The following is a 27,661-nucleotide window of genomic DNA, read 5'->3' as shown; positions in this document are numbered from 1 at the left end:
ATATTTTAATACCCACGAAGATATCAAAATTACCTAAGTTCCGAACCTTATGATATTTTTACGCCTCGCAAGTTCTCCACCGTTAGATTAGGGCCGATCAATGGTCATCGTCATCTTGCTATGATGAAGTTGTGCAAGGGTTACTATAGCGACGTAGCGACAGGGTGCCATGTGTCCTGGTGGGATCGTATTTTATCTTGCTAGCGCAGTAGGGATCAAATGACCGATAGACCAATAGGGAAGTACCACATGTACCACGGGCCCAGCGAATTACGAGGGAGGAAGGTTGCAGGAAGGTGGGTCTTTTTGGCTGTTAGATTAGACAAGATCAATGATTGTTGCCATATTGCCATGGTGAAGATGTGCGATATTTACCATAGCAATCGAGCGACAGGTCGCCACGTGTCAGCGGGGCCAGGTCTCGCCAGGGTGCGGTCATTGAGGTGTTGCCAGGTGTTGGAGGGATATGATAGCAGTCGCACAAGTGGTGCCAAATATGATGGGCCCAGGGTAAGGAAATTATGGAGTATGATGAGTCTTCGTGATCGTTGGATCTAGGCCGATCGATGGTCGTCGCCAGCTCGCTATGGGTAAGTTGCTCGAGGTTTATGTTGGTGACACAGTGCCTTGTTGACGCATGTCTCCCTGGCCTGATCAGAAAGGATAGTCAGTGGCTGGCGGTTAATGTAATCATCATAGTTAATATGAATATCTACAAGGGTGGTGTGATTAGTTCGATGACAGAAGGTCAACCATGAAACTCTTCCCCAGGTGGCGGAGCAAAGAAAGGTGATTGGCCCGCATGACCCAGCTAGCTCGTATAGCTTGTTTGACTTGCTTCAACCCTATTGATTCACGAACCAAGAAGCAAAAATGATCAAGGTTATCTTGTGATCTGAACTTCGTGATCAATTCCAACCTACCTGAAATGAATGCAAGGCATAGGGAAACACTCCACTATCTCAGTTGATCCATCAACTGTGTTAGGATCATTCATTGGCACCGCTTCTATCTACTCAAGGTATTATTTTAGTTGAATATCTAATTTTTTACTTCAGAACCATGCTCGAGTGTGATCTTTGATCAGATATTTTGGGGTCCAATGGCAGTAGTTGAGCAGTTAATGCAGAATCATTTCCCTTAGTTATGCCTGAACTATAAAGGCAATTTTTTAATCTTTTTCAATGGTTGACTCTTTCTGATTTCTCTAATATTGCTCTGCAACTCTTAGTGTAACATTCCCTATGCCTTTGAACTGAATAATTCTCTATTTTATCCCTTTTAGCCATTGATGTGTTTGTGCATCCCTTTTGCCTCTCATTGGTGTATTGTCGAGATCTGTAACCTGCATACTGTATCTGTTTCTTGCCTACTGGATAATATATAAGTGAGATTCCTCTTTCCTTGTGTTATTCAATTGTATTTCTTGATCTGCATGAGTTTATTAGATCAAAACAAGCCTGTATGTATATATCCTTAGTTTTATTCTGGTTCAATAATGCATATATGGGCAGAAATGGTCTGAACACTCTATTTTGGTGCATCACCTCCATAGTTTAGGTAGAGTAGAGTTGTTTTCTGCATCTCCTCCTTCCCCTTTTCCTTTTGAGAGTAGTTGGGTGCACCCTGATAGTAGGAGGAAGCCGGCCTTCTCTAGAGACTCAACCTCGTAGTTCAAGTCCCACAGCTTGGAGGTTGTTTCCATGTCTAATAAAATGAAAAGGTTTTATCAAACTCACAGAAAAGATTTTATGTGACAATGCTTATTATGTTGAAGGACTCAACTATAATTTGTTGAGTGTGTTATGACTGAACAATTTAGGCTTTAAGATTGAGTTTGAAAACAAGATTACTAAGATATATGATACTAATGGAAAAATAAATTGAGGAGGTGATCAAACTAGAGGCAATCTATTATGTCTTAATATAGAGGATTGTACTTGTTTAATTTTTGAATTTGATGATGTGTGGCTATGGCACAAGAGGATATGTCATGTTAATTTTGATAACTTTGCTAGTATCAGTAACATGAGAAGAGTCAGAGGTTTTTGTAAGTTGAATGAACCTTACAATATAATTTGCAAACAATGTTAGTTAGGAAAAAATGACAAAGTCAAGGTTTAGGAGTAAGACTCATATCCTTAAAGGAATATTGGAGATTTTTCATATTGACTTGTGTGGACCAATTGAACTACAAAACTACAAAAGAGATAAGAACATTATGCTACTTGTTAATGATTATTCTAGAATGATGACAGTTATGTTTTTAAAGTAGAAATCTAATGCTTTCCAAATATTTAAGTCATGCTTAGCAAGATTTGAGAAGGAAACAGGTAAAAGTCTAAAATGTTTGAGATCTAATAGAGGAGGAGAATTTACATCAAATGAGTTTGAGATATTCTTTAATGATAGAGGAATCAAAAAAAAACTTATGCTCCTAGGACCCCTGCATGAAATGGAATTGCTGAAAGGAGGAATATGTCTATAATGGACTGTGCTAGGACACTCATGATGGAGAAATATATTGCTTTGAAATAGCAGAGACAAGCTATAAGTACAACTGTCTATACTTTGAACTATGTGCAAGTCAAAAAAGGTACTCATTCAACACCTTTTGAACTATGGTATGGATACTCACCCAATGTAAAACATTTTAAAGTATTTGGAAGCAAGTGTTGGGTAAAAGTACATAGTTGTGTCCCCTTTCAAGGTGACTTATCAGAATGACTGAATTTCAGTATTTTTGTCCAAAAATCAATTTTGTTCAAACATATGATCTAGATACATTCTAGCTAATTTATATATGGTCTTACACTTTTCCAATTGGAAATCTCTATTAAATGCATGTTTTATACCACTTTGTATCCAATTACTAGAGAAATAAAATTATTTCAGAAAACTCACATCTCAATAGCTCTTACTATTTTTTATGATTTTTTTAGTAACATATCAAGAAAATTTAATAGATCTCAAAGTCTGGAATATTTTCATATATAGTTTATAGAGTTTTAATTAGATATAGTATATTATAATTAAGAAATTCTACAAGCACATATTTTAACACTCATAAAAATGTCAATTTTGAGAAAGAAAAATATATTAAATCATATAACAAAAATCTAAAAATATATGATTTTCTAGAGGAGAGAGTCCTCTTTTAGAATTTATAATTTTTCTTCTGGTTAGAATAGATTTGGTTTGAGAAATGTGGTGGGAGATGAAAACTATCAATTTTAGATGAGTTGAAATTTGAATCATTATATAAGAGAAAATATAAGTCTAAAGTCAACTTTTATGTTTGATTGTTCTAGCTATACATGTTAGCTATAACATAGACTGAGTTCAAATGGAAATACATTTATTTTCATATAGTTTTATGGTGGGAACTAAACCCCTAATTTTGAACATTTTTTAGCAACTTAAAAATTATCTATAAAAATTATGAAAATATATAAATTCTAATTCCAACTAATTATTAAAATTTATAATCTTAAATTCATCCATTTTTACACATTTTTCTAGTTTACTTCATTTTCAAATTCTAAATAATAACACCTTTTTTATGTCATTGAAGGTCAATAGTTATACTTTTGTTAGCCTTTTCCTTTACAAAAGGGTGACACAGGTTTGTGCTTTTACCTTGTTATATTCCCAAAGATTTTAAGAATGATAAATTATATGCAAAAGGTGAAGTAGGTATGTTTATTGGTTATTTCACAAGAAGTAAAGCTTATAATTGTTTAAATACTAACACTAACAAATTTTTTGAAAGTTCAAATGTGAAATTTGATGAATATAAAGAAGTATATAAGGCTGAACCTATGAAGGAACCATAAAAATAAAAACATTTGTATACTTTTATGAAGGTATGCCTATGGATGAAGATGTTTTAAATCAAGTTACAAACTAACAACAAGTTTCAATGACTGTCGAGTCGCATACTATGAATGTTGAGTTGCATTCAAGAACTAGGATGCATTTAGATGTCAAGTTACATAATGAAGTTAAGGAACATTTTGATTCAATAATTATTGTGCATGAAAGAGATGTTGAACTACCTGATAGAGATGCACACATTGATTCAAAAGTTGATAGACCAAATGAAGAAACTATAATAGAACCAAGATTGTCTATGTCAAGACACATCACCCTACTGCGCAAATCATTGGAGATAAAGATGCTAGACCAATGACAAGGAAAAAAAAAGAAATGATACATGTTTGTTGAGCTTGTAAGAACCTAAAATGGTGAATGATGCTTTACAAGATGTGGAATGGAGTAAAGTCAGGGAAGAAAAGATTGAACAAATTGAGAAAAATAATACATGGAGTTTAGCTCCTAGACTAGAAGAAAAAAATGTGATTGGTACCAAGTTGGTATATGGAAACAAGTTAGATGAAAATGGTGAAATCACAAGGAACAAGGAAATATTAGTTTGTAAATTATATGCACAAGAGGAAGGGATAGACTATAGAGAAACAGTTTCCCCTATTACAAGACTAGAAGGAGTAATAAATCTACTTCCTTACTTTGTATACAAAGGTTCCAAAGTTTATCAAATGGATGTTAAGAGAGAATTTCTAGTATATTAGAGGAATAAGTTTATATAGAACAATCAGAAGGACTTGTTGATGCTGACAACAAAATCATGGTATGTAGTCTACACAAAGATTTATGTGGTTTAAAGAAAGCACTAAGAGAATGGTATGAAAGGCTTCCTAATTATCTTGTGAAGATTGTATTTGAGAGGACTGATGATATCAATAATCTATACTTGAAGATAGAGAAAAGAAAAGGTATTTTGTTAGTTGAGTTTTTTTTTTATGATATCATGGTGTAGAAGCATCCTAGGTTGCCTTGTAATCCTACACTTTTGTTCATTCTGCTAGTTGCTACTGAGTTCTTAGTGGATGTTGAGTGTTTAGTTGATGTTGAGTGACTCTTTTGGTTGCTAAGTGATTCCTTTGGGTGCTGAGTTATCCTTTTTGTTGCTGAGTGATTCCTTTGGCTACCAAGCAATTACTTTGGTTGCTAATTCATTTATGGTTGTTGAGCATTGGAGGATTTTAAGTTCATAGTTGTTGCTGAGTGATTTTTGTGGATGTCGAGCTTGTGTGGATTCTGAGTGCTAGTATTTTGTGGAGCCTTCATTAGCTGAGTTATCTATGTCTAGCTCTGATTTGGGCCAACTTTGGTTGCATTTAATTTCATTATAGGTAGTTAATATCCGATGCAAGTTCACTTTTTGTTGTACATGCATTTAATTTTAGATTTAATTTGTGATAGGCTAACCTATGGCTGCACAAGTATTTAAGGAAGTCTAGGAATGAGTTTTAGGTAGAACTTAGAGGATTTAGAGTAGGAAGGCATATGTGTCTAGAAATAAAAATTTGAAGCTGGATCGTGGATCTAGAAGTTTTATTTTTCTTAGGACATAACCTAGAAGGCCTTATAGCTAGGCATGTATGCTAATTATTTGATGTATCAATAGAAATGTTATGCTCTTCTTCCTCCTTTAGTTGCTTTTCTTTGTTTTTTGTTCCCACCGTGTTAAATCTTATAGGGTGGGTTGGATAGTTTGGTGTGCCTTTGGCCCTATTTACTTCATCCCTCCCTACATCAAGTGGTATTAAAGCTCGAGGTTCATTCTTGTGGTGCTCTATGAAGTATGCCAAAACAAGCTTGGTTCCTTTTCATTTCCTTTTCAAATTGTTTCCCATTAACCATGTAGACTTTTATTGAAATACAATTAACCTCATCTAGACTCTCAATCAAAGGTAACAATATTTGCTTCTTTCCATTCACCCAAAGAGTCTATTGATTCAATCTTCCATCATGTATAAAATATCTATCATATTGCCAAGATCTACCCAACAAAATATGACAACAATCCATAGGCATAATATCACACAAAACTTCATCAAAATAATGTCTAATCTTGAACTTCATAAGGACTTTCTTAGTTACCAATATACTATGTTCATCTGTGATCTATGAAACATGATAAGGTTTAGGATGCTTTAGTCTCTGTAGTTACAACTTTGCAACCAGCTCTTCCAATGCTAAATTTTTAGAACTTCTATTGTCAATTATCATCTTACAACATTTTATAGAAAAAAAAATTCCTTCGTTCAAATCAACATCACCTCATCACCAACTTCAAAAATATGATGTCTTCTAGACTTGTCAGCACTCTCCTTATACTTCTTATCTTGTAGCACTTCTCTTCTCTTCACTAACAATATCCCTCAAATCTGATACTCCTCTAGGCTGTATTCCTATAACAATCTCAAAAGGTATTTTTCCTATACTCCTATCCATAGAATTATTATATGCAAACTCATCTTGCGATAATACTACATCCCAATTACTTGGCTTATCTCCCACTAAACATCTTAGAAAATTGCCCAAGCTTCTATTTACAACCTCAATTTGTACATCTATCTTTGGATGGAATGTAGAACTAAACTTCAACTCAGTACTCATATTTTTCCATAGTCTCCAAAAGTAACCAAAAAACTTACTATCTTTGTCAAAAATAATACTTCTTGCTAGTCCATGCAATCTCACAATCTCTTTGAAGAACATTTCAGCAATATGCTCAGCATCTGATGTCTTGTTACATGGTATGAAATGAGACATTTTAGAAAATCTATCCACAACAACAAATATAGAATCATGTCCCTTCACTATTTTAGGCAATCCGAGAACAAAATCAATATTGATGTCACTCCAAGGTTTCTCAGGAAAAGGAATAGCTATATACAAACTAGTATTTTGATTTACTCCTTTTGCAACTTGACAAACTCCACAACTCTTTACAAATTTTTGAACATCATTATACATTTGGGGCCAATAATAATTCTCCTTTAGCAAACTTAATATTTTATCAATCCCAAAATGTCCAACCAATCCACCACTTTTATTTTCCTTGATCAAATTGACTCTCATAGAACTTCTAGGAATATAGAACTGAATACCTTTAAAAAACATACCTTCTTGAATGAAACATTTATCATACTTACTTATGTGATCTATTAGATTTGGTACTATGCACTCTAGGTGTGCCTTTGGCTCTAGCTATTTCATCCCTCCCTACATCATATCATATTTCTAGGTCAAGATACTTTATGTAAGGCTTTTGCAAATGAAATGAAGAAAGAATTTGAGATGTCTATGTTTGGAGACATCAATTTTTTTATGGGTTTGAAAGTACATTAGAAGATATATTGTATATACATCACTTAGCCAAAGTATGTTAAGGAGATACTTGAAACTTTTGGATTGCAGGATTCCAAGCTAGTAAGCACACCAATAGTGATAGGACATAAATTTTCAAAAAATGATGATTCAAGTGAGGTGACTAAAACATTATACAAGTATATGATTGAAAAATTACAATATGCAATACACAAAAAACCTAATATTGTATTATTTGTAGGGATATTTGCAAGATTCGTTTCTAATCCTAGGGATAATCATTTGATGGATGTAAAAACAATAATGAGATATTTGAAAGGAACAAAGGACTAAGGACTATACTATAAGAAAAATGAGAAATTTGAATTAAGAGCCTACACTGATGCTGATTGAGCTAGAAATATTGATGATAGAAAAAACACCAATTAAGGAGCATTTTTCTTAGACAAAAAGCTGGCTACATGTACTAGCAAGAAATAGAATTGTATCTCTCAATCTACTGCTAAAGTTGAATATGTTGTTGCTACAGTAAATTGTACAAACATTGTATTGATCAAAAAATTACTCAAAGGTATGAAGGAAGATATCACTAAACTTGTGACACTTCAGTGTGATAATACAAGTGCTGCAAATATATCAAAGATTCATACAAAGGCTAAGCACATTGCAATCAAGTATCATTACTTGAGAGAGTCAATTGAGGATAAGGAGATGAAGATGGAATATGTTAACACAAAAGAGAAAATAGCTAATATTTTCACAAAAGCATTACCTAATGATGCTCATAAGTATCTAAGAGGTAAACTAGGGGTGTGTTAGGATAAACCATGGACAGAAATAAAAAAACTACATGCAAATATAACCAATAACAAAAATAATAGAACACACAGAAATGAACACAAGGCACCAAGATTTAATGTGGTTCACCCAATCCCTGGGCTACGTCCACCAAACAACAAGTCCGATCTTATTACAATCTAGTGATTACAACCTGATTACAATCCGTAATCCCTTACAGCTCAATATCGCTACAAGAACCAATTTCGTATCACCACACATAAAAAATACCCAACCCTAAGCCCTTTTTATACAAGTATTAAACCGCTTTAGGGTTATAACATGTCGGCCATATGTCGGCCATAATATGTCGGCTACCATGTCGGCTACCATGTCGGCTACTTCCAAATTTTTTTTTTTATGAAGTATGTACAGTACTTTCCTGATCAGTCACCACAATCTAACAGGGTGATGCCCCTATAAAATGCTATCTAAGAGAATGAGAAGTGTCCTAAATCAAACAAGCTTGTTAGCATATGTTACACATTGATGCAGTGGATCTTACTTTAGGAGATGCCTAAAGTAGTCAAAGAGCTAGAACTAGAAACTAGCCACAAGCTAGGTAACCAAGTGAGAAACTGAGAATGTTCACTTGTACATGTTAAAGATGACAAGTCTTTTAAATTATTGTCAAAGAGGGAGATAGTTTAATAGAGGGAGATATTGCTGAGGGAGAAGAGGGAGAAATCTCGATCCTCTTGATCCCACTAATTTTTGAGGGTGAAATCTTAACTACTAAGGGAGGTGAGACATAAAGGGAGAAATAAGATACAGATAGAAGAAACATGGAATATCTACTCAAAGAGAGAATGTGTACCTACTGATTACATCTACCTATTAAGAGGGAGTTAATGCCAAGGGAGATTAACAAGTGATTAAGAGAGATTCATAATGATGAGTTCATTGATTGTCTATTGGTTAGAATAGGATTTTGTAATCTATTCAAAAGATGAAAGTTACAAATAGGGGGAGAGATTTCAATACATAGAATTATTTTCTTTTTTGGTATTTTGTTGTTTATACTAATTAAGTTTGGTTAGTTTGGTTTGCCATTAATGGCAAAGAGAGAGATTGTTTGAAATAGACTAATACAAGTATTGTAAATGTGTTTTAATCATTGTTTTGTCACTAATGTCCAACCTACTACTTGTTGGTAAGATAATTTCTTCTATGATTTGAGTATTATCATTTATTTGATTAATGAAGTGGATTTGATCAAATGTGGTAACAATAGCACCTAAAGAAAAGGTTGAGTTATGATATGGAAAAGCAGTAAAAGGATTAGTTAAGATAATAATATTAAAAGTACATTGATAATCTACTTAAGGTTGAAAAGGATGGTTACATTGATTACGTTTAGAAGAAAAAGTTAAGAAAAAGTTTGTCTACCAAGCTTAACAATCTACAAAATAGGTGCCCAACAAAATTAGTGTAAGACAAGAATAAAATCATTTGGAGTCAAGAAAAGTTATTTTTTGTGTAATCCAAATAAAATATTGTAAGCCAAGTAAATTTTAGTTGATGTTGAGCACCAGTAAACTTTAGTTCATGCCAAATGATTTTTTAGTTGATACTGAGTAACATTGTATGTGACAAGAACTAGAATTTGGTTAATGTTGAGTGACAACATTATGAGAAAGATCAAGAATTTGATGAATCTGAGCTGACAAGTTTGATTTCTTGAATTGTGTGAACCATCTGGAAGATAATTTTGATGAGCTAGCAGCATAGAATCATGATCAACCATTTTAAGGTGAATTCAAAGAGAATTGAAGGAGAAGTTTTTAAAGGGGAATGAAATCAAATGGTGCATAGATTCATTGAATCCTACCTAATCCAACCTAGCCCTAAAATGGATGATGGAGGATGAACAAAATAATATCTTAATTCTCTATTTATAGAGATGGTTGGTCATAAGAAAAGGTTGTCATGTGCGAGAACTTAAGGAAGACAAGGAGTCTAGGATTTTGATTCATTTAGTAACCTAAGTAAAGAGACTACATTGGCTCACTCCTTATGTGGTGATTAAATTCCTTTAACCAGGTCACATTTAATAGTATGCATTGCAACCTTTAACAAGGTTGGCCTTTCATAGGGCATACTTTAGAAGAGTGGCAATGAGTAGTATGTTACCAGTGGTTTTTCCCAAATTGGGTTTCAACATTAAATCATTATGTCAAATATGTTATTGAATCCATTATGTTTCATGTTCGTATTTATGCAAAGTTGATTTGATAGTAGCCTACAATTTTAAGTGATTGTATAATCTAATGGATGCATGCATGATAAAATGTTTTATGGATATGGGTTCACTAAGCTATGAAAAGTTTTAATTGTACATTTGGACCTTGGATAACTGATTCACCCATCCTCCTTAGCTATTCTAAATGATTCTAACAATATATTGTAGCCTGACCCTCTTTGCCCTCAATATTGATTCTCATATTCAAATGAGATTATTTTTTCTTGTCTTGTCATTTGATCTTGCAAAAAAGATGAACTAAGATCCCAACCTAGAAAAATAATAATACCACTCCCCATTACCAAGTCCCTTGCCTACTCAATAGTAAGGCTTTCACTTGCAGGATCATATTCTTGTAGCTTTTTAACTAATTTGATAGCTACCTCTTTTGAATCCCCTAGCTTCATTTGTAGGGAAAGTTCATTTTCATTTATTTTAAAAAGAAAACTCTTGAACTCATTAGATTTTATAAAATTATCATCATTCATGAATTCATGAGCCTCTATAATTTTGTCATCTATCATTTGAGCTTCCAATTGTAACTTTTTTTTCCTCTACTCATCCACAAAAGCTTGAGATATTGAAAATCACCTCATTACATCATCAAAGTATGCATTACCTCTTGGTAGCATTTGAAGGGCCTTTTTCTAGGCTTTATCAGGTAATTCAACCATTTTTTTCTTTTTATGTCTCTATTCTGCCCACTTAGAACAATTAGGAACATATTCTTCAGTCTCTTCTTCTTCAACTTGTTCCTCCTCATGAGAGACTTCAACAAATATCTTGTCATCTAAGTAATCAAGGTTAATCATTTTTCTGATTGTCTCTAGAACTTGGGCTACCAATTCATCAGAATTTGTCACACACTTCCAATTTTGACTAGTGATCCTCATCAAGACAAAAACCTATGCAATTTTTATCTATCTTTTTTATCTCATAGTCAAAATTAACAATATCTCTATACTTAACCATTCTTTCTCTTCATACATATTCATTTAGCTTATCAACAATGACATCCTCTTCCCACATGGGTTTTGCAGGAGGTAGGGTATATCTTCTCATAATTTTTAGGGCATGTCTAATTACATTAAAAGGATCATAAGTTCTAGCTGGCCCAATTGACAATTTATATTTTGTCAAAAATTCATTTTTTCCTTTAATGAAATTCTTTCTTATCTCAAAATCTCCCATTTTAGTACATTTACAAAGGAAGTTTCCTTTCTTAACATCTTTTCCTATGTATTCTCTATTTAAAGAAATTAGTTACTAGAATACTTCCATAAACCCTAACCTTTTAGGAACATCTTTAGGAAAAATATGTGGTGGCTGAGGGCTTCCAAAAGCCCTAATAGCAGTATATTATTCAAATAAAAAGACATTATCCCAATAATGAGTTAAATGCTTCCCAACATCAAAGCATAGTTTAGGTTTAATAACCTTTCTTACACTCCTAGGGATTCTTTAAACTAACAACCCTATCATTTTTAAGACTAGATAAATAAAATCATTATAAAAAGAAATTACATTAGAATAAGGATAAAACATTTTCCATACCCTTGTCCACCTTTGCACTAGCAATCTCTCTCCCTATTCCTGAGTAGACTCAAAGAAACTCTGAACAAATATGTTTGCATTCTTGAATAGGATCAAGTGTGTGATTAAAGAATAGTGGTGAAATTTTAAATTACCCAAGTCTCCTTGTTGAGCAGTAGTGATCTCCTTATGGATATTCTCGATGATATATTCCACAAAATCATAACCAATAAATATTATGATTTGGGTGTTGGATATTTAAGGACATAATATAATGTCCTCCTAGTGCTTCCATAGTTCCATCTAAACCTAAGGCTTTGTTGATTCCAAACACAGTATTTTTAAAATATGTTTGGAACAATCCCAATGGCATACATTTGTTAAGATCCTTTCTCTTTGGAAAGTCTCCCACATTCTTCTTTGTATATGGAATATGTTTGGTTATATTCCAGCCCATGTAGAAGTTCTTGTGATTTTTAAAATTCTCAGTTAATTTCTCCACTTCTATGGGAATTGACATAGGTCCTCCCAAGTTGAAAGCCTCTATAATGTCTCTTTCTCTAGGGATAAGAAATTTTTTTATATGAAATGTCTTGTTGACATGATTATAACATTTGATTAGGGCCAGGCTTGTGCCTTTGCTGAAATGGTGGGGCTTCTTGCCTATAGGGCCTACAACCAAGGTTCAAATCTCCACTAGGTTGCTCTCCATTGTGGTTCTTAATTGAGAGTTGCTTACTTTAACCCTTGGTCAAATAGTGGAGCTTCTTGCCTATAGTTCTTATAACCAAGAGTCAATAAATTTTTAGTTTACACTTGAAATCCTGGATCAAATCATTGACAAAAATATCTCTAGGATGGATTCAACCTTGGTTGGAAGGTTTCTAGGTGCTAGGCCAAACATTGAGGTTGTGAGGACCTTTGTTACAAGGAAGTGGGTTTTAAAAGGCTAGGTGGACACTGCTACAATTTCTAAGGGAAGACATTCATTTGGTTTTTCTTATGAGGAAGATAAATGTGAGATCCTTTACAATGGTCCCTAGGTTGTGGGTAAACATATTTTGATCTTGCAGAAATAGACTCCAAACTTATATTCTCTGGATGAATCTAGAATCCAAGCTCTTGTTTAGATTAGATTGACAAGTTTATTGCTAGAGTTTTGGGTGAAGGATGTGTTTCAAGGTATTCCTGGTACCTTTGGTGAGTTCATATCTATGGATCTAGTAGAATTTGTGTGGGTATTTTTCAAGATACAGATATGCAAAAGTTTATTTCACTCAAATATAAACTTGGTATATGGAAGCAACATATTGAGTATGAGACTATTCCCTTTTCTTGTTTCCACTACAAAAAATATAGACATTGGGTTTAGAAATGTATATCTTTGAATAGTGCACCCAAAAAGTTTTTAAAAATTTGGGTGTGAAAATATTTGAATGATCATAATGGAGGTTGGATTTGTAGGGGTGAGGTAAGGAATTCCCAGGTGGTTAGTGATTTGGTAAAGGGGTCATTGATGGCTGATGAAAAAGCTTCTCAACCAAGGATGAATGCTGAAGGTGATAAATAGGATACTCCACTAGATCTTAGTAGTGAGGATATAGGTCTAGTTCATGAAGGATGTGTGATTAGTCCCAATAATGGGGATGGAGAAGATAGTGGGGAGATCCCAACTAATAATACTATTGAAGATTTTTTTGATTCATTTGAGGAATCTATTTCTCTCACAATAAATAAGTTAGATCAATATCTAATTGAACCCCTAGTAGATGTTATAGTCATAGAAAGTAATCACAATAGGGGAGAAGTTGAGGAAATATTTAAAGTGCTATAGGGGGTAGAGGAGAACCCTAGTGCAGGTTGGATTCAAGTTGGGGGTATTAGAACCTCTATATCTAAAAAGAAAACTGAGGGTGTTTCCTCCAAAAAGAACAAAGAGAATGTTGTGGTTACAACCACGAGTAATAAGAAAGGAGACATCCCTAGCACACCTTTAGGAAAAAGGCAGTGAAAAAAGGGGAAATGAAGAGTAGCAAGGCTAGGGATTTTTTTCCACCTACAACACCTTTGGGTAAAGGCCTTAAGGTTGGAGATATTGGTTTATCTCCTTCTTCAGTAGGTAGACCATCTCATGTGCAGAGAAGAATTGTTGAGACTAATAAAAACATTACAAATAGTAGCTAGAAGACTATCTTAGAATAAAAAAGATTCCATAAGAAATGAAGTTCATATCATAGAATATCAAAGGATTAAATAATCCTCACAAACAAGATATTATAAAAAATATGATTATGGATAACAAACTAGATATTGTACTAATTCAAGAAACTAAAATGTTGAAGGATAAAGTGGAAGGTCTCTTGGTTTTTAGGAGAGGCAAGATTATTGGAAATGATTTAGGTGTAGCCTTAGGTGGTATGGTGGTTTATTGGAATGATAAATGTATTGAGGGGGAACTTATCTTTCAGAATAGAAATATGATAAACATTAGATTTACCAATTTTAAGGTTGGATTTTCTTGGGTGCTTACTAATGTCTATGCTCCCAATTCTAAATGGGGTAGAAAGGCTCTCAAGGAAGATATCACCAATCATAGAAAAAAAAAATTGGAGGAGAATTGGATCATTATGGGGGATTTTAATACTCCTCTAAAAGAAACTAAAAATATGGGAGGAAGTCAGACTAACTTGGATAATAGATTAGATTTAATGGACTTTATTGATTATCATCTTCTACATGATATGGATCTACATGCGATAAATTATACTTCTACACATAGAATACCTAGAAAGGACCTCATTTAGGTTAGGTTGGATAGAGCACTTATTAGTAGAGATTGGTTTTTAAAATATAAATAGTCTCTTACTGCTCAAGTTTGCATTGGTTTAGATCACTATCCCATTTTTCTTGTGGTTGATCTATTAACCTTTCAGAAGAATTATCCATTTTGATTTGGAAAAATGTGGACTCTCCATCTAGGACTGGAAAATATTATCAAGGAATGGTAGAGCATTCGTGTGGAGGGTACTGCCATGTTTAAAGTTGTTGCTAAGCTGAAAAATGTTTAAAAAATAAATCAAAATATGGAATAAGGAGAATTTTGGGAACATTTTTGAGAATAAAAAAAGGTCTTGGAGGAGCTTTAAGATATTTAGGATAGTATTTAGGTTGATGGATATGAGACAATCTCTAGGGAGGAAGAAAGTGTGAAACTGATTGAGATTCATGATAATATTACTAAGGAGGACATGTTTTAGAGGTAGAGGTCTAGAAAAAAAATTTAAAAGATGGAGATCTGAATACTAAGTACTTTCACATGACCGCTTTGAAGCATATGATGACTAATAGAATTTCTAGACACAATACTAATGGAGGATGTATGGAGGATGAGGATATTATTAAGAGGGAAGCCATGGATTTTTTCAGCAATTTACTTCAAGGTGACCCCAATTTGGACAAGGATAATTAGAATATGTTTCTAGATTGTATTCCAAAATGTATTTCTAAGGATCAAAATAAATTCCTAACTTCTATTCTGTCTTATGAAGAAATACCAAAGGTTGTTTTCTCCTTCAATGAAGATAAGGTTCCAAGGCCAGATGAGTTTCCTTTCCTATTTTTCATACTTATTGGTGTATCATTAGTGATGATGTTTGTAATATGGTTAAGGAGTTCTTTGGTTCTAGGAAAATTCTCAAAGAATTGAATGGTACCTGACTTGCTTTAATTCCTAAGAAGTTGGGTGCTGATAGTATGGACCAATTTTGATGAATTAATCTTTTTAATTATTTTTATAATGTTATTTCTAAAGTTCTAACTCTCAAAAAAATTTCCCTTCTCCCTAGTTTGATATCTAGGTAGCAAAATGGTTTTCTTCCTAGTAGGTAGATTTTGAATTCAATTATTTCAGTGCATGAAAATATTCACTCTCTCACTATTTCCAAGAAAGAGGGGTTTCTCCTTAAACTTGATCTATCCAAAGCTTATGATAGAGTAGATTGGGATTTCCTTCAAAGAGGACTCAAATATTTTTGTTTTAATAAGAGATTTAGGGAGCTAGTCTTTATGTTGGTTTCTTTAGCTACTTTCTCAATTCTTGTAAATGGCTTACATACCCCTTTTTCCTAAGCTTCATGTGTTTTAAGACAATGGGATCTACTTTCACCTATCCTCTTCATTCTAATGGCTAAAAATCTAGAAAGATTTGTGGAAAAAATAGTGAATGTGGGGGATTTTGTTGGTCTTAAACCCTCTTCGAAAGAGCTGATTTGTTTGCATTTGCAAGTTTTGGATGATTCTATAGTAATGGAAGAAGCTTTAGTCATAAATGCTAGAATCATAAAGAAGGCTTTGGAGGATTATGGGCAAGATTTAGGTCAAATTATTAACTGGAGAAAAAGTGTGATATATTTTGTCAATGTTAATGATAATAGATAGAAAAAAATTAAAAGGATTATTGGCTATGAGATTGGCACCTTACTGGGTTCTTATCTTGGATTACCTCTCTGTATGGACCCACTTGAGATCTTTTAGAGTTTGTTGATTGACAAAATTCATTCAAAGTTAGTAGTGTGGAAAGGCTCCCTCCTAATTAGTCAAGCTAGTAAAGTTATTGTTCTCAAATCCATTTTACAGAATGTTTTTCTATATGCTTTGAGTGTTTTAAAGATCCCTAGAAAGTTTGTATTAGCAATTGAAAAATTCAAAAGCTTTTCCTATGAATGGGTATTTTAAAAAAAGAAATGATTTCCCTTGATTGCTTGGGAGAAATTATACATGCCTTTTGGTATGAGAGGAGTTACCACTATGAATGATTCTTTGCTTACCAAGTTGTTATGGAGATGGCACAAAGAGGAAGGTGAATGGTGTGATATTTGGACTAATAAGTATAATAGGGAGAACCAAGATATTAGAAAATTTCTTAATAATGAGTCAGTGCAAGGGGGTTCTATGATTTGGAAAAATTCTCAAAAATATAAATAGATTATTAAGAAAGGAGTTAGATGGAAGGTGGGAAATCAGAGGAATGTTCTTTTTTGGGATGATATTTGGATTCTTGATCATCCAGTCAGTGGTGATCAAAGGTGGAATGGATTCACAGAGCAATGTAGGAATCTCTTTGGGATTTACGTATAAGACTATTGGAAGTAGAATAATGTTGGGAATGATTGAAAAGATCATGAATGAAACATAATGGAACTGGTAAAAAATTTTCTCAATCATTGTTTTGTCATTGATGTCAAACTTGCTACTTGCAGGAATAACAATTGCTTTAGTGATTCAAATACTATCTATTGGTTGATTGACAAGGAGGAGGCAATCAATAAGATGTACCTAGAGCACCTAGAGAAAGGTTTAAGTTATGATGTTATAATGAAGTATAAGGATCAGCTAAGCCATTGATGAAATAGTGTATTTATGTCATACTCTAAGACATAGAGAATGAGCACACTAAAACACATCTAAGATATAAACTTTAGCTAAGTCATTTGTAAAGCCTAACTAAGTTCATTAAAGAGAGCCGAGCAAGCTAGTTAGTGCCAAAAAAATTCTTAGTTGAAGCCGAGAAAATTTTAAACTTTAGTAAGTGTCGAGTGAAAATCAAGTGTCGAGTGATCTTCAAGTGTCGAGTGAAGATCAAGTGCCAAGTGATCTTCAGGTGTCGAGTGAAGATCAAGTGCTGAGCATGATACAAGTGTCAAGTAACACAAAAGGTGTCGAGCATCAGTAAATCAATAATGTCAAGTTGCTACATTATTGTGAAAGTCGAAGATTCACTAGATCTTAGCTGACATGGTAGTTATCTAGAATTTTGTGAACCAGATAGAAAATAAGAATGATGAGCTAGTGGCACAAAACACTATGTAAAATGTTTTTAGCAAATACAATTGGATTCTAGACAAAGTTTCTAGATAAGAGTAAGATATGGGACAAATACATTGTATCCTACCTAATCTATTGAAACCCTAAAGATGGAGAGGGAGAATCGAGTAGGAAAGGTATTCTAGATTTTTATTTAAGGAGTCATAAGGTCATGAAGCAAGAAAAAAAAGGAAGGAGGGTGAACCATGAAAGTATGAAGTTTTGAAGAAGGTGCTAAGGAGAAAGAGAGCACATATACTTTGTTTTGATAGATGACCACAGATATGATTGCATTTGTATGATGAGAAAGAAGACTCAAGGTGACAAAGCTTGAGATGACAAGCTATCAAAGCTAAAGTGATTAAAGTCAAGCAAAGGATTGAACTGAAGTGTGATCTATAATCTACAAGATATTTTGTAAGTTATATCAAATCAAAAGCCATTATTTTTACTCTCTAGCAATTGTAACAGTTAGTATAAATCTTATGGACTTAGGTTGGTTTAATAGCCATTTTGTAAATCCTTTAACAAGGTGACATTCGAGGTGAATGTTCTAAAGTCCTTTGACCATGTCCATTCCTAACAATATGGTGAAATCCTCTAACAAGGTCACACTTAATAGTGTGTTGTAAGCCTTTAATAGGGCATCACTTTAGAAGGGTGAGAATTAAGTAGCATGTTACTAGTGGTTTTACCCAGATTGGGTTTCCACATAAATCATTGTGTCATGTGTTGATCTTGCATGTTTTATTCCTACATGTTGATTTGTTGTAAACTTGCCAAAATGGTTGATTTAAGCTTGGATGGATGAATAGTTTAATGGTCTCACTATAATTGATGAAAAAGTATTATTAGGGCATCTAGACTTTGGATAATTGATTCACCCCACCCCCCCTAGTTATTCTAAAGAATTCTAACAATTGGTATTAGAGCCTTGCTACTGACTTAGTTTAAAGGCACTAGAAGCATAAAAGATTAAAATGCTTAAGAGAGAAGTTCCCAAGCTCAAAAAAGACAACTTTGTTGCATGGAAAAGTTTGATGAAGCTACATCTTGGATCTATAGGAGATTATGCCCAAAATTCAATTGTTACTAAAAATGTTGATCCAACTGGTACTCTTACTGCAGAAGATTTGAAAACCAAACAAGAACACAAGCAGATAATGCTGGAGAGTGCTTTTGCACCCAACTACGCTGAATTTGATGATATCAAAGGATGTGACACTGCATTCCAAATGTGGAAAGCCCTATCAGAGATCTAAATGTCCAAAGAGAAAAAAGAGAAAGCCTCAAAGGAAAGTTTGATGATATGAAAATGGAGGAAAGTGAGAATGATGCTCAGTATGCCTCTAGAATGAAGGAAGTGGTAAGTGAAATAAGATGTTTGAGTGGTCAATTAGATGATGATACTATTAATAGTAAGTTCTTAAGAACCTTTCTCCCTATCTATGCTATTAGAGTATCAGCTATACAAGAGCTAAGATGTGTACTGGGAAACAATCTAAGTTTTGAAGGTATAGTGGGTAGAATAACTACATTTGAGTTATCTAACTTTGATAACTATAGACCTGAGAATGTTGAATCTACTTTCAAGGCCAAGCTATCACTGAAAGATACTAAACATGTGAAATCAAAGAAGGGAAGAAAAATGAAATATGTATCCAGTGACAGTAGCAGTGATGAGGAAGATGTGGAACAATTGGAAGCATTACTAGCTAGAAGATTTCATAGAGGCAAAGAAAAATTCAAGGGTAAGCTAACTATCATTTGTTTTAATTGCAATGAAGTAGGACATATTGCTACAAGGTGTACACAGAAAAAGGATTACAAGGAAGGAAACAACTAAAAATATAGAAGAGAAGATGATAAGAGAGATTACAAAGACAAAAGCAAGAAGTGTTATATTGCTAAAGAGGATTTAAATGATAATGATGATGAAGTTGTATATGTGGCCATGAATGACTAGTCTAATGAAGAAGAGCCTATAGCACTGGTAACTTGTATGAAAAAGAGTGACAAATGGATCATAGACAGTGGATCCTCAGATCACATGATAGGAGACAAAAGTAAGTTTCTTGACTTTACTCAGTATGATGGAAATAATGTTAGATTTGGTAATAATGCTCCATGTCAAATTAAAGGAAAAGGCTCCATTAAGCTTACAGAGAAAATTTCATGTGATAATGCATGCTATGTTGAAGGACTAAACTAAAATTTTCTAAGTGTCTCATAGTTAAGAAATGTAGGATGCAAAGTAGAATTTGGAAACAAAACTGCAAAAATCTATGATACTGATGGTAAATTGATAGGGAAAGGAGATCAAACAAGAAGTAATCTATTTTATCTTGATAAGGAGAATGCATTTTATCTTGTTGCAAAATTTGATGATGAATAGTTATGGCATAGAAGGCTATGTCATGTCAACTTTGATAATATGGTCAATATCAGTAAAATGAAGAAAGTTAGAGGTTTACCTAAACTAAAGAAACCTGACAACATAATGTGCAAACAATGTCAGCTAGGAAAGATGACTAAGTCAAGTTTCAAGAGTAAAAACTATACATCTAAAGAAGTACTCGAGTTAGTCCATACTGACTTATGTGGTCCAATAGAAGTACAAAGCTACAAAGGAGATAAATATATAATGTTGTTTATTGATAACTATTCTAGGATGATGACTATTATGTTCTTAAAACAAAAATTTGATGCTTTTCAAATGTTTAAGTGGTATGTGGCTAGAGTTGAAAAGGAAACAGGAAAGAGTTTGAAATTCCTAAGATCAAACAGAGGTGGCGAATTCACATCAAATGAATTTGAGACATTTTGTAATGACAAAGGAATCAAGAGACAAACATCAGCTCCTAGAACTCCCCCATAGAATGTAATTGCTGAGAGAGGAAATAGATCTGTGATTGACTATGCTAGAACATTAATGATTGAAAAGATCGTTGCTCTAAAATATTGGAGAGAAGTTGCAAGTGTGGCTATTCATACACTAAATCGAGTACAAGTCAAGAAAGGTACAAGTGCAACACCTTTTGAATTATGGTATGGTCACTCACCCAATGTAAAGCATTTCAAAGTATTTGGTTGTAAATGCTTTATCCTTAAAGATGCTAGAAATGGAAAATTTGATGCAAAAAGTGATGAAGGCATATTCCTTGGTTACTCCACTAGAAGTAAAGCATATAAGGGTTTAAATACTAACACTGACAAAATTGTGGAAAGTGCAAATGTAAACTTTGATGAGCATACAGATGTCCAAGTTGAAAAACCAAAGAGAATGGATGAATACAGAACCTTTGTGTATTCTTATGAAGGAATTCCTATTGACAAGGATGTTATCAATCAAATTGGGATTCCATAGTAAGTTTCAGTTTCAGACGAGTCACAACTAATGAATGCCAAGCTACATTCAAAAGTTGAGTTGTAGAATGAAAGAAATGCACATTCTGGTTCTAAAGTTAATACACATGAAAGAGATGTAGAACTACCTGACAAAAAAGTACATAGTGACCCTGAATCTGAAAGAACAAACATGGAAACAAGAACAGAACCAAAATTATCCAAATATGTAAAGAAACATCACCCTGCTGAATTGATAATTGGTGACAAAGATGAAAGACCTATGACAAGGAATAGACTAAGAAATGAATCATGTCTATTAAGCAAATTTGAACCTAAGATAGTATATGATGCATTACAAGATGGTGACTAGTATAAAGCTATGGAAGAAGAAATTGATCAAATAAAGAAGAGCAAAACCTAGAGTTTGGTTCTTAGACTAATTGATAAGAATGTGATTGGCACCAAGTTGGTATTCAGAATCAAGCTAGATGAGAATAGTGACATTACTAGAAACAAAGCTAGACTAGTATGTAAGGGTTATGCTCAAGAAGAAGTATTAGACTATGGGGAAAAATTTTCCCCTATTGCTAGAATGGAAAGAGTAAGAACTTTACTTACATATGATGCATATAAAGGTTTTAAAGTCTATCAGATGGATGTAAAGTCTACTTTTCTGAATGGTATATTGGAAGAGGAAGTCTATATTGAACAACCAGAGGGATTTTTTGATGAGAACAACAGGGATATGGTTTATAAAATATTTAAAGCACTCTATGGTCTGAAACAAGCACCTAGAGCATGGTATGAGAGACTTCACGAGTATGTACTACAAATAGGATTTAAAAGAACTGATGATAATAGCAACATGTACATCAAATCACAGGAAAGTAAGGATATTCTTGTATCTGAAATATTTTTGGATGAAATGGTTTTTGGAGGAAAGGAAATGCTTTGCAAAATTTTTTCTAACAAAATGAAATATGAGTTTGAGATGTCTATGTTTGGAGAGATCAAATTTTTTGTTGGATTGCAAGTACATCAAATAAAACATGGTATATTTATGACATAGTCAATGTACATCAAAGACATACTTAAAACATTTGGATTGGAAGACTCCAAACCCATCAGCACACCAATGGCAATAGGACATAAGCTATCCAAAAATGATGTACTAGCTGAAGTCAATCAAACAATGTAAAGATCCATGATTGGAAAACTACAATATGTTGTACATAGTAGACTAGACATAGCATTAGCAGTTAGAATAGTGTCTAGATTCTTTGCTAATCCTAAAGAAAATCATCTCATGGTAGTAAAAAGAATAATGAGGTATCTCAAAGGAACTAATGATTTTGGCCTATATTACAAAAAGAATGAGAAGTTTGAGCTCAATGCATACACATATGCTGATTGGGGAGGCAACGTTGATGACAAGAAAAGCACAAGTAGAGGAGCATTATTCTTAGGTAAAAGGCTAGTTACTTGGACTAGCAAGAAAAAAACATGCACATCTCAATCCACTGCAAAATCAAAATATGTGGTAGCAGCAGTCAATTGCACAAACATTGTGTGTGTCACACATCTATTGAAAGGAATGAAAGAAGAGGTAACCAAACTTGTGATATTATATTATGATAATACAAGTGCTATAAACATATCCAAAAATCTAGTAATGCATGCCAAAACAAAGCATATTGCAATCAAGTATCACTATGCCAGAGAATTGGTAGAAGACAAACAAGTGAAGATGGAGTACCTTCACACAAATGAACAAAATGAAAATATCTTTCATACCTATATGCTTGTTTCTCATTTATTTCATACCTAAGTTCTATTGGCTGAAGAGACTTGCTAAAAATGCTATAGGCTATTGATATCCATCATTTTTTTTTAATAAGATAGCAACAATAGTATAGAAAGATGCAAAGGAAAAAATATGCATGGGATTTCCATAATCTAGGGTTCTAAGGATTGGTGCATTCTTGATAGAAGCTTTAATTTCTTGAAAAGAAATAGTAGGCTCACCTTCCCAATTGATAGTTTCTCATCCCTTGAGCATTTTGGAAATTGGTCTACTTATTTCAGTAGAGTTTTTCAGAAATATTCATAAGAGATTAACTTTGTTCTTTAGTACTTTTTTAATTGCTACTACTCTTTTAGGGTAAATCTTTACCCCATCTTTAGACACTATATGATAGAGAAACTTTCCCTCGGTTACCCAAAAGGTAAATTTATTTAGGTTTAAAGAAACACCATATTCTAATTCCTTGATAAAAATATTTTCTAGATTTCTGCAATGGTCTTCAGTTTTCTTTGAATATGCAATCAAATCATCTTAATATACCACCATGAACTTGTCAATATATTCATTAGAATCTACATCCATGGCCCTCTAAAATGTTGCCCCTATATTGATTAAACCATAGGGAATTCTTACATACACATAGGTCCCATAAGGAGTAGTAAAGGCTATCTTAAAATATTCCTTTGCATCAACAAGGACTTGGTTATACCCAGACAAACCATCCATCATTAGCATTAGTTCTGAGGCAGTGACATGCTACACCATGGCTTCCATGTTTGGTAGCCCATCATTATCTTTTAATGAGGCAATGTTAAGATTCATGAAGTCAACAAAAAACCTAATGTATCCATTCTTCTTACTACTTGGTACCAAATTAGATACCCAAGAGGAATTCTTAATTGGCTTTATTATCCCCCCATCCCTAAGTTTCATTAGCTCTTCTTCCATCCTAGGGGCTAAACTGGGATTCACAAGTATTTGCTTTTGTCTGAAAGGTTTAACTTCATCCTTGAGAGGTATCACATGCTAGAAAAAATACTTCCAATAAGATTTAAGGTCATCATATGTGTAAGAATTTTCCTAAGTCAATAATTCAACACCAAGATCTAGAAGCTAAAGGGATAGAACAAGAGAGACAAGATATGATCAAATGAGAATGGATATCAGATGATTGGATATGGGATAATTAGATATCAGATGAATACACACTAGAAACATGTATATAAAGGCAACTAGAATGACTAAGAGTCAGCAAAGAGATAAACATCACAACTAATTACATGTCCACCAAGAGTGGATTATCCTCCATTGAGCATAGGGGTTTGTGCAATGATGAGAGGATAAGTTTACATAGGTGTATCTCATAAAGAGATGTTGTAGACACCATATGCTCAAATAAGTTGCTAACCCCTGTGTTGTCAGCAAGAAAACTCATATGACTATGCATATTCCTTAGTAAACATAAGTAAAGTATAATAATAATTAATTATTTACTCTAACACCCCCCTTAAGTGCAACTTAGGGGAATGCACTTAAGCTCAAAAAGCTAAATGCAAGATACAATGTGGGTCTTGGATATTAGGTCATGTTAGGTACCCATGTACAAATGCAATGCTATATAATGCAATACAATGCAATGCAATCTCTCTAAAAATGGAGAAAGGGAAAATATCATGGGAAAAACCTCCTATAGAAAGAGAGATGAAGAAATACAAGATGCATGTAAGGATGGGGTAATCAAGACCCCCCTAGTATGACATACATCATGCATGTACAAGCATATATCACCCATAAGAAAAAATACATGATGGCATCCCCCCATATTGAATAATCTCCTGCAAGGACATGATGAAGACAAAAAATAATCCAATGTGACATAGTGCAAGGAAAGAGAATCCCTAAATGAGGTTTCCTAGCCCCTATAAATATAACCATGCAACAGAAACACAACAACAAGAAGCAACAATGCCAAATCTGATACCAAATTACAACACTTGATTTATAAAATATAACTGATTACATGCAATATGCCTACCTATAAGGCCTTATGGGTTGGGCTAAATACAATGCCAATTACAATAATAATAAGTTCTATAAGATCCCTCAAGATCCAACTTCCAAACCAATTTCAGCTAGCCCAGCTCTGTAACATAACAACAATCTTGAAGAAACCACCAAGGAAATCTAAACTTGTGCTTTCAAGCCCACCAAGAAAGCTCCTTGTTTTCTAGCCATAGCCCTAGATATTCTCCAAGATCCAAGTGTAAACTACCTCACATTCAGTTCTTTGTCCACTCACTCACAACTTCATCACAATCCTACTATAAACTCTCACATTTGGCGCTCTGTCTATAGACTCAAGAAAACTCACCCTTCAACTGCTCACACATTCACTCCTCCTCCCCATGAATGAATAAAAGATTCCAAAAGACCCCCTACTTATAACCTAACTAAGCCACAATTTGGCCTAGAAAAAAAATTCCCATAAATAAATTAAATGTCACAAGTCAACCTCCAACAAAAATTAAATGCCCAAAATCAATATCCAAGTAAAATCACAATATCTCCTAGCTCTAATTGAGTTAGAGCTCATTCTTTGAATTGTGGGTGGTAACTTAGGTCCTATAAAAACTCCTAAGTGGAAAAAGTCTGATTATCTAAGGAAAATTTCACATGCATCCTAAAACTTAAGCATAGAAAACTATCATGCAAAATTACCAAAAATTGATAGTTCAGGAGAATTACAATATCTCCCAACCTGTAATGAATTAGGATGTACACCCTTAAAAAGAGATATTAATCTAGGCCTTTCTCAATTCATAAAGTGTTCAGCCTCTCATTCATTGTGCAAAATTAGTTACACATCTTGCAATAGGCACCTAGAAACAAAAAAAAATAGTTCCAACAACAAGGTAAAAATAACCTAAGCTTCAACTCAATCCATCCAATCTCTATGCAATCACAAGAAAAGGTCCCCAATGTGTCTCTAAAACATCCCTAACCATTAAAAATGTAACTCCACCAAAATCCAAGCTTGATGCTCCAAAAAACTTAACCAAAATAACCCCAAACATGTAGGATTGCAAGAAAACCCAAGATGCTCCTACATCAGACTCCCCAGGTAAATAGAAAAGTGTGTCCCACACTTTGATGCCCAAAGAAAGGGAAAAAACTATCTTCATCTTCACCAAAGGCTTTCACTCCAATAGGAACAAGAAAAGAAATCTGCACATCATCCACATCTACATCATGCTATCAAACACTAGAATTTCAACCACCTGATCAGCATGCTCACTCCTAGGAACAAACTAAACAAAATGCTTCATTAGAAAATCCTTATCCACATCAACAAGTAGTGAATCCACACCAAAAAAAAAACTCCATATTAACAGCCATATGTAGATCTCCATCAACACATGCCAAACTCTAAACACCAACAACCTCATTGTTCACAACAAGATGCTTTGCAACACAAAACTCATCACCAATAGGAATTGGATCATCCATGACCAAGTGTTCTACAATTTTCATATCTGATCCAACCAAATTATCATGAAAAAAAAACTTTCTCCCAACATCAACAAGGTTAGGAATATCTTTAGCAACAACCTCCAACTGCTTTGCAAGTTCTATATTAGACTTCACAATCTGATCAACAAAACCAACCTCTTCCAACTCAACCTTGTCATTGTCATGCCCAAATTTTTTAGGACAAAACACAACTATTATTATTTATTTTTTAAACACACAAGAGAAAAATTTAAATCTAAGATACATAATCTATACTTAAACTTGGAGATGATAAAGTTAGATGATGGGACAAATATTGTTCTAGATGAAATCTAGATTTCAAGTTTCCTATGAGATGGTCACCTAGTTTCATATTATTGAATGCAAAACTAAGTTTAAGATATTATGGTGTTAAGGCCTTTTCCTTCTATGCTCCAATTGAGACACTTTGATGTGCAAGTGAGATTCAAATTTGTGTTAATGTAGTTGCAAAAGTTCTAAGGATTGTGAATGAGAAGATGTTTTATAATTCTCCTAAGTGCTTCTAATACAAGTTTTCCTACCACAAACATATTCCCACTATTAATTAACCATTCCATTTATTTGCATAACATATATCCCCTAAACCTCTTACACCTCACCCTTCTTTGGCCTTGATCAATTCGATATACTACTATTAAACTATTAGATGCTTCTAACCAAGCCCCAAATATTAGTTATCCATTGGATTTCTTATTTTATTATATTTTATTTTATCATTATTATTATTTTAACATATACATATCTCTTTACTAGTACCTATATGTAGTTAGTTGAATTGCAAATTTTATCTTATAAATTGAATGACTATTCACTATAACATTATTACTTTATTATTTATCAATAAATCCTAATACCCTAATTAATTAGAAAACATTTCCATTTATTCTTTCTAAATGACATAAATTATTAGTTAGTCAACAACAACCACATAAGAAATTCAGACATCTAAAATAAGGTTACTTTAACATTGCTCTACCTATAAACATATTAAATGGCATTTTACTTATTCCTAGAAAATACGTATACCTCACTGAACACATTACTAATTTTCCATAAATTAAAAAAAAATTGATTAGGAATTATATTGGTTTATTAATACTTACTGACCCCTTTTTTTTTCATTAACTTTCTACTCACCTAATCCTTCCATTCCCTAGGTAGTTTTACCAAATCAAGGCAATAAATATTATTGGAGACTAATGATGCATGTCCCCTTCTACCTTGGCCACCTAGGGATGATGGTGTCACATGCGAAGGGAGAGGGGAAGGGGTGGTGTACTATC

General features: G+C 33.5%; 1 pseudogene; it reads left to right on the top strand.

Annotated features, from left to right (window-relative positions):
* The first annotated feature begins 219 nt into the window (after positions 1-219).
* The window catches only part of LOC149532009 (chloride channel protein CLC-c pseudogene), a 127,689-nt pseudogene continuing 100,247 nt past the window's right edge, over positions 220-27,661 (top strand).

The sequence above is a fragment of the Cupressus sempervirens genome, chromosome 11 (genome assembly GCF_028749045.1).
Source record: "Cupressus sempervirens isolate cs-2001-9-10 chromosome 11, ASM2874904v1, whole genome shotgun sequence".
Taxonomy (NCBI): domain Eukaryota; kingdom Viridiplantae; phylum Streptophyta; class Pinopsida; order Cupressales; family Cupressaceae; genus Cupressus; species Cupressus sempervirens.
This window is presented reverse-complemented; position numbering and strand designations above follow the sequence as displayed.